The sequence below is a fragment of the Acipenser ruthenus genome, chromosome 41, assembly GCF_902713425.1.
Source record: "Acipenser ruthenus chromosome 41, fAciRut3.2 maternal haplotype, whole genome shotgun sequence".
In the NCBI taxonomy this organism is placed as follows: Eukaryota; Metazoa; Chordata; class Actinopteri; order Acipenseriformes; family Acipenseridae; genus Acipenser; species Acipenser ruthenus.
Genome location: NC_081229.1, coordinates 10,725,952 through 10,734,927, shown reverse-complemented (window position 1 = coordinate 10,734,927; position 8,976 = coordinate 10,725,952). Strand labels below are relative to the sequence as shown.

The 8,976-nt window shown below is 54.5% G+C and overlaps 1 long non-coding RNA gene across 4 annotated transcripts in view; it reads right to left on the bottom strand.

Annotated features, from left to right (window-relative positions):
• Positions 1 to 6,024: 6,024 nt before the first annotated feature.
• Positions 6,025 to 8,976, bottom strand: part of LOC131709005 (uncharacterized) — an 8,467-nt gene continuing 5,515 nt past the window's right edge. For 3 of the 4 annotated variants that reach the window (XR_009311339.1, XR_009311341.1, XR_009311342.1), the window contains exon 4: positions 6,025 to 6,162. This is a non-coding gene — a long non-coding RNA (uncharacterized LOC131709005). The remainder of the gene's footprint in view (positions 6,163 to 8,976) is intronic. The other variant, XR_009311340.1, reaches the window with a different exon arrangement.

Here is an 8,976-nt window from a genome sequence, read left to right as displayed (position 1 = left end):
ACAGAGTGAGCAGGACGCTGGGGAATCAGAGTGAGAGTGAGCAGGACGCTGGGGAATCAGTGAGAGTGACTGAGCAGGATGCTGGGGAATCAGAGTGAGAGTGGCAGAGTGAGCAGGACGCTGGGGAATCAGTGAGAGTGACTGAGCAGGATGCTGGGGAATCAGAGTGAGAGTGGCAGAGTGAGCAGGACCCCGGGGAATCAGAGTGAGAGTGAGCAGGACGCTGGGGAATCAGATTGAGAGTGACAGAGTGAGCAGGACGCTGGGGAATCAGATTGAGAGTGACAGAGTGAGCAGGACGCTGGGGAATCAGAGTGAGAGACCGGGTGAGCAGGACTTGCTGTCACTGGTCACTCTCAATGCTGGTCTCACATCTAGACACAGAGCTGCCAGTCTGTGCTCCTCCAGCCAGACAGTGTAGCTTTAAAACCGCACTCTGAAAAGATAATGTGAAATAAACCCTGAAAGGAAGGTTGGAAAGGGCGCTTCTTAAAGAATGCGCGGCCGTGACCCACGCTGCCTTCCAGGGAGACGCTGCGTTCCTTCTTTTCAGGTAAACATTTCTTTGCATTTCTCCTAAAAAGAAAAACTAAATTGCAAAAAAAAATAATTTAACAGAAACACATTCCGTTTTACAAAAAGAGATATTATTTGCACAATAAACCCCATTCACCCTCCTCCATACCTAATACATTACAAATATAAAGATATGAATAATACTTACAGATTGTATATACTGTGGATTCCTGTAGTCACAAACTCAGCCCCTTCCATGAGCCTTGCTCTCGACTGAATTGCGTGTTTATTGAAAGACTGGACTGGCACGAGCGTTTGGTATGAAAGGTCGGAGACAGACAGGGATTGAGACTCTGAACACTTTGCAGAGAAGCTTTCTGCATCTAATCAATTCATCAAAGCAGTCTTGGAGTAGATGGACAGCCCTTTCACTCACTTTACTGAAAGAAAGTGTGCTAGACTGCTGTGCTGAATTCAGTAAGGTGCCTATGAAACTGATCTCGGTTTAATCTGCTGTTTTATCCCTGTCGAATCTCACAGCTTCTGAACACCCACGTAGGCCAACAGCTTTCAATGAAGCTCGCAACCAGGAGAGGCACTGTCCTATAAGCAAAGTCCTGTGAGACAACCCCTGAGCACTCCAGCAATGCCAGAGTGTCCTTTAAGATATCTGCTGTGTCGGGAGCTTGGAAGCAGCTCAGGCAAGGTGCCAGGGAAGTGTGATGGCAGGTCCGCGCGGGCGGGAGTCCGCGTCGTGATGAAGTGTGACGGCAGGTCCGCGCGGGCGGGAGTCCGCGTCGTGATGAAGTGTGACGGCAGGTCCGTGCGGGCGGGAGTCCGCGTCGTGATGAAGTGTGACGGCAGGTCCGCGTCGTGATGAAGTGTGACGGCAGGTCTGCGCGGGCGGGAGTCCGCGTCATGATGAAGTGTGACGGCAGGTCCGCGCGGGCGGGAGTCCGCGTCGTGATGAAGTGTGACGGCAGGTCCGTGCGGGCGGGAGTCCGCGTCGTGATGAAGTGTGACGGCAGGTCCGCGTCGTGATGAAGTGTGACGGCAGGTCCGCGCGGGCGGGAGTCCGCGTCGTGATGAAGTGTGACGGCAGGTCCGCGCGGGCGGGAGTCCGCGTCGTGATGAAGTGTGACGGCAGGTCCGCGCGGGCGGGAGTCCGCGTCGTGATGAGGTGTGACGGCAGGTCCGCACGGGCGGGAGTCCGCGTCGTGATGAAGTGTGACGGCAGGTCCGCGCGGGCGGGAGTCCGCGTCGTGATGAAGTGTGACGGCAGGTCCGCGCGGGCGGGAGTCCGCGTCGTGATGAAGTGTGACGGCAGGTCTGCGCGGGTGGGAGTCCGCGTCGTGATGAAGTGTGACGGCAGGTCCGCGCGGGCGGGAGTCCGTGTCGTGATGAAGAGAGAGGGCTGCCTTGATTCCACAGACACACAGAAATCCTGGCGTGTCTCAAATCATCCAGTCCAGTCCAGTCCAGTCCAACCAGCTGTCTCTATAGTGCAGTGACTGCTGTGTGTGTCTCAGAGCTGTATTAAGACAGCTCCCTACACTGTAGTGCACGCTCGGAGCTCATGTATTATACACTGTGCTGGTGTTGGAGGTGCAGCATTTGTTGTCACTCGAACCCCTTGCTAGTAAATATTCTAGCCTCCCTGAATAACTGATTGTTCTCTCTTCAAAAAAAAGGCAAAATATATTTTTCAAAAACTAAGCAAGACATCCATCCCACGAGCGCAGTCACATCCCCAATGCTGATTACCACTGCAGATCGACTGGCTGGGATTCTGCCACGCCTGGCATTACACTGAATGTTGACTATCTGTGGTGTATTTGAAGAGCAGTGATTATCTATTCCTGCATGACAGAATATTTACTGAGCGAGTGAGTGAAGCAAGCAGCAATGAGCCGGCACCACCCCCAGCACAGGTTATAGTGACGGACTTAATGATACCACACAGTCCCCAGCCTTCAGTGCATTCCCCAGTGCACCCTGTCTAATCACACACCCTGTATTCTGAATGCATTCCCCAGTGCACCCTGTCTAATCACACACCCTGGATTCTGAATGCATTCCCCAGTGCACCCTGTCTAATCACACACCCTGGATTCTGAATGCATTCCCCAGTGCACCCTGTCTAATCTACACACCCTGGATTCTGAATGCATTCCCCAGTGCACCCTGTCTAATCACACACCCTGGATTCTGAATGCATTCCCCAGTGCACCCTGTCTAATCTACACACCCTGGATTCTGAATGCATTCCCCAGTGCACCCTGTCTAATCACACACCCTGGATTCTGAATGCATTCCCCAGTGCACCCTGTCTAATCACACCCTGGATTCTGAATGCATTCCCCAGTGCACCCTGTCTAATCACACACCCTGGATTCTGAATGCATTCCCCAGTGCACCCTGTCTAATCACACACCCTGGATTCTGAATGCATTCCCCAGTGCACCCTGTCTAATCACACACCCTGGATTCCGAATGCATTCCCCAGTGCACCCTGTCTAATCACACCCTGGATTCTGAATGCATTCCCCAGTGCACCCTGTCTAATCTACACCCCCTGGATTCTGAATGCATTCCCCAGTGCACTCTGTCTAATCACACACCCTGGATTCTGAATGCATTCCCCAGTGCACCCTGTCTAATCACACACCTTGGATTCTGAATGCATTCCCCAGTGCACCCTGTCTAATCTACACACCCTGGATTCTGAATGCATTCCCCAGTGCACCCTGTCTAATCACACACCCTGGATTCTGAATGCATTCCCCAGTGCACCCTGTCTAATCTACACCCCCTGGATTCTGAATGCATTCCCCAGTGCACCCTGTCTAATCTACACACCCTGGATTTTGAATGCATTCCCCAGTGTACCCTGTCTAATCTACACACCCTGGATTCTGAATGCATTCCCCAGTGCACCCTGTCTAATCACACACCCTGGATTCTGAATGCATTCCCCAGTGCACCCTGTCTAATCTACACCCCCTGGATTCTGAATGCATTCCCCAGTGCAATGCCCTGCCTGCAAAGTCTTAAGACAGAACTTGCTCTGCTGGTTTGACTGTACGTGGAGCCCATTGCTTTCCTCCAGACTGTATTTGTTCTGTTTGGACTCACTGTTGGTTCTGTTTGGGCCGGGTCAGTGTTGATGGGGAGTGCTGTGTGTGGAATCAAGGCAGGAGTGTGACTCGGCTCCACTCTCTTCTCTCATTGGCGAGTGAATGGAAGGAATCCTTCAGAGGTCCAAATGGTCTCTATATTCCATTTGTTACAAATCACTTCAATGCGAATCAGAAAGAAAAACATCCAGTGTAATCGTCTCTCAGCTGGAAACAGCGAGTTCTGGAAGTGCAGAAGCAGCTGTCAGTCTGTCTAACGCAGTCCGGTGAGACAGACAGACAGCCAGCCAGCCAGCCGGAGGGCTGCAGCGAGCAGACAGCAGCCGTGCCAGAGGTCCATTCAGTCATTATTACTGCAGAATTATTATTGTTTTCAATTGGTATGAAATTGTCCTTGATATAAAACAAGAAGCATTTCCTCATTGATGAATAAAAAAAAAGAGAAATTCAATGATTGTTCTTTTTTTGTTTTTAAATATTGAAGTTCCACCAGCTCACAGAGACAGCCAATCAGAGGATCCTCGGGCCAGGAAGAGCAGCGTGTGAACCAATCAGAATCCACTGTGCTCCTGTGACTCTGTCAGCTTCGGCCAATCCGAGAGCCCTCAGTCTGCTGTCTGGCTGCGGAGGCTGCTGAGGATGCAGCTTCCCGTGGCGTGTCTCCGTGCCTCTGTGTCCCTGGGAGAGCTGCCAGTGGCTTCAGCTGATTCTTCTGCTTCAGTCCCTGCCCTGATGCCCCGGCGACACTCGCTGCTTTGTGCTGTTTCTCATTTTCACAAAACAATCCCCCAACGAACAAGCGCTTAACACGAGCTGAGCTGAGCTGAGTGAGAGCGAGGGAGCGAGGGGAGGGTGCGAGGGGAAGGGGAGAGAGTCAGAGGGTGATTTAGGGAGAGCAGGGGAGAGTGAGTGAGAGGGCGTCCTCAATCCTACACTAGTGTTTCATGGGAGATTTCAGATCTTTTTATTTGGTGTCAGTTTTTCGTTCAGTACATGGAAAACTAGGAAGCGGCGTGTAATTTGATTGGTTAACGTAACGTTATTCAGCAGCTTTCATTCGGCTTCAGGAAGCAGAGCGGGTTCATTCTATAGGGGGTGCAACATGTTTGACCACAGCTGTGTTGTACTGAAGCTCTGTTGCTGGTTTGGGGCAGGCCAGCCCGGGTCGGGTCGGGTCGGGTCGGGTTCAGGCTGCTGTCTTGTGAGAGGGACACCTAGTGACCAAAGTGTGTGTCAGTGTGTGTGTGTGTGTGTGTGTGTGTGTGTGTCTGTGCGTCACTATGTGTGTGTCAGTGTGTGTGTCAGTGTGTGTGTGTGTGTCAGTGTGTCACTGTTTCAGTGTATGTGTGTGTGTGTGTGTGTGTGTGTGTGTGTGTGTCTGTGCGTCACTATGTGTGTGTCAGTGTGTGTGTCAGTGTGTGTGTGTGTGTCAGTGTGTCACTGTGTCAGTGTGTGTGTGTGTGTGTGTGTGTGTGTCTGTGCGCCACTATGTGTGTGTCAGTGTGTGTGTGTGTGTCAGTGTGTCACTGTGTCAGTGTGTGTGTGTGTCACTGTGTGTGTGTGTGTCAGTGTGTGTGTGTGTGTGTGTGTGTGTGTGTGTCTGTGCGTCACTATGTGTGTGTCAGTGTGTGTGTCAGTGTGTGTGTGTGTGTCAGTGTGTCACTGTGTCAGTGTGTGTGTGTGTCACTGTGTGTGTGTGTGTGTCAGTGTGTGTGTGTGTCAGTGTGTCAGTGTGTGTGTCAGTGTGTCACTGTGTCAGTGTGTGTGTGTGTGTGTGTGTGTCAGTGTGTGTGTGTGTGTCTGTGCGTCACTATGTGTGTGTCAGTGTGTGTGTCAGTGTGTGTGTGTGTGTCAGTGTGTCACTGTGTCAGTGTGTGTGTGTGTGTCAGTGTGTGTGTCAGTGTGTGTGTGTGTGTGTGTGTGTGTGTGTCAGTGTGTGTGTGTGTGTCAGTGTGTCACTGTGTCAGTGTGTGTGTGTGTCACTGTGTGTGTGTGTGTCAGTGTGTGTGTGTGTGTCAGTGTGTCAGTGTGTGTCAGTGTGTCAGTGTATCAGTGCGTCATTGTGCGTCACTGTGTGTCATAGGGCTCAGCTCAGCTCAGCTCTGTGTTCGATGCTCTGGGATATTGCTGCATTGTGCTGAAGGAGGGGAGGGGCTGTTCTGTTCAGTCCTCCCTGGGACCCCGTGCATTGAGGCTCTGTGCTGAGTGGAGGGGGCGGGACCCCTGGCTAGTGACCGGCCGCTGCAGCCCCCTGACTGCTCGGACCGCTAGGGTAGCTCGCTGTGTTCCGGAACTCTCCATTCTCCGTGATGTGCAGGCGTGGGGGGGGCAGGGGGGGCAGCTGCAGCCCTGCCCCCGATGATGATGTCATCCCATTCCATGGCTCCTGTGAAGACGAGGCTCCTCCCATTCCCGATCCCAGTCCCGATCCACTCCGCTCTTTACCCTGCAGAGCCGCCAGCATCATCAGACGGGCGTTTGAAGAACCCAGGGGGGGAAACTGCTCATCCTGAGAGGGGGGAGAGGGGGAGAGGAGAGAGGGAGAGGGGGAGAGGAGAGGAGACAGGGGAGAGGGGAGAGAGGAGAGAGGAGAGGGAGAGGAGAGGGAGAGAGGGAGAGGAGAGAGAGGAGAGGAGACGGGAGAGGGGAGAGGAGAGAGAGGAGAGGAGAGAGGGAGGAGAGGGGAGAGGAGAAAGGAGAGGAGAGAGGGAGAGAGGAGAGAGGAGAGGGAGAGAGATGAGAGGGAGGGGGAGAGAGGAGAGGAGAGGGGAGAGAGGAGAGAGAGGAGAAGGAAAGGGAGAGGAGAGAGAAGAGGGAGAGGAGAGGGAGTGGAGAGAGGAGAGGGAGAGGAGAGAGGAGAGGAGAGGGGAGAGGACAGGAGAGAGGAGAGGGAGAGGAGAGGGAGAGAGGAGAGAAGAGAGGTAAAGGGAGAGGAGAGGAGAGGGAGAGGGAGTGGAGAGAGGAGAGGGAAAGGGAGAGGAGCGAGAGAGGGGGGAGAGGGATAGAGAAAGGGTGAGAGAGAGGGAGAGGGAGAGGGATAGGGAGTAGAGGGGGAGGAGAGGGGGGTAGAGAGAGAGAGGTAGAGAGAGGGGGAGAGATGGGAGATAGTAGGGAGGGAGGAAGAGGGAGAGAGAGATACTTATCAACTACAGAGACACTCACATGCACTCTCGTGCTTTAAAGGCTAACCCATCCAGATCCATCAGAACATCTTGCAGTCTGGCAGACAAGCCTTCTGACTGAGGGGAGACACTGAGGGACAGGGCGAAGTTCCTCAGTGTAAACGGCCGATCAGCAAGGCTTGCCTCTCATTAGCACACAACACAGAGCAGTGCCAGCTTCCTGGAGCCCAGGGCGCGTTTATCCTGCTGCACACCCGGCTGCAAGGGGTCCTAATCGCTGCTGCACACCCGGCTGCAGGGGGTCCTAATCGCTGCTGCAGAGGAAGCGAGTCCACAGTAAACAGTGTGGAAGCAGAGATCTCAGCAGCTGTCCTGGGAGAGCGGTGCCATGGTTCAAACCTGCACCGGCACACAGACCCGGAGATCACAGTGTGGGAGCCTGCGCTAGCCACTGGAGGACACGTCTCACCTGACTGCTTTCACAGAGCTTAATGAAGAATCAGTGTCTGCAGAGAAGCTGCTCGCACTCTCCCACACTCACAGTTTGTACTGCCTCTGCTTTTTAGTTTGTCCTGGATCACCAGCCGAGTTTTATAATTCACTAGCCATCGTTCAGCTTCATTCTGGTGGCCTTCCTGTGGAAGAGCGGTGAGGTCTGCTCCCTCTCTACCTCCTCCAGACCCACATGGGGCTGCAGCTTCCTAACCTCCTCCAGGAGAGCTCCACTCCTGCCCCAGTGTGAGTGCCACGCTGTGGGGCACACTGTCATCTCTCCTGCTCTACCAGCCCCAGTGTGAGTGCCACACTGTGGGGCACACTGTCATCTCTCCTGCTCCAGTGTGAGTGCCACACTGTGGGGCACGCTGTCATCTCTCCTGCTCCAGTGTGAGTGCCACACTGTGGGGCACACTGTCATCTCTCCTGCTCTACCAGCCCCAGTGTGAGTGCCACGCTGTGGGGCACACTGTCATCTCTCCTGCTCCAGTGTGAGTGCCACACTGTGGGGCACACTGTCATCTCTCCTGCTCTACCAGCCCCAGTGTGAGTGCCACGCTGTGGGGCACACTGTCATCTCTCCTGCTCCAGTGTGAGTGCCACGCTGTGAGGCACACTGTCATCTCTCCTGCTCCAGTGTGAGTGCCACACTGTGGGGCACACTGTCATCTCTCCTGCTCTACCAGCCCCAGTGTGAGTGCCACACTGTGGGGCACACTGTCATCTCTCCTGCTTCAGTGTGAGTGCCACGCTGTGGGGCACACTGTCATCTCTCCTGCTCTACCAGCCCCAGTGTGAGTGCCACACTGTGGGACACACTGTCATCTCTCCTGCTCCAGTATGAGTGCCACACTGTGGGGCACACTGTCATCTCTCCTGCTCCAGTGTGAGTGCCACACTGTGGGGCACGCTGTCATCTCTCCTGCTCCAGTGTGAGTGCCACACTGTGGGGCACACTGTCATCTCTCCTGCTCTACCAGCCCCAGTGTGAGTGCCACGCTGTGGGGCACACTGTCATCTCTCCTGCTCCAGTGTGAGTGCCACACTGTGGGGCACACTGTCATCTCTCCTGCTCTACCAGCCCCAGTGTGAGTGCCACGCTGTGGGGCACACTGTCATCTCTCCTGCTCTACCAGCCCCAGTGTGAGTGCCACACTGTGGGGCACACTGTCATCTCTCCTGCTCCAGTGTGAGTGTCACACTGTGGGGCACACTGTCATCTCTCCTGCTCTACCAGCCCCAGTGTGAGTGCCACGCTGTGGGGCACACTGTCATCTCTCCTGCTCCAGTGTGAGTGCCACACTGTGGGGCACACTGTCATCTCTCCTGCTCTACCAGCCCCAGTGTGAGTGCCACACTGTGGGGCACACTGTCATCTCTCCTGCTCTACCAGCCCCAGTGTGAGTGCCACACTGTGGGGCACACTGTCATCTCTCCTGCTCTACCAGCCCCAGTGTGAGTGCCACGCTGTGGGGCACACTGTCATCTCTCCTGCTCTACCAGCCCCAGTGTGAGTGCCACACTGTGGGACACACTGTCATCTCTCCTGCTCCAGTATGAGTGCCACACTGTGGGGCACACTGTCATCTCTCCTGCTCCAGTGTGAGTGCCACGCTGTGGGGAGCACTGTCATCTCCCCCAGCCCAGGCCTGTGAGCCCCCTCTCTCCTGAGCTTCCCTTTAGTGAGCCTCTGCTGGAAGAAGTGG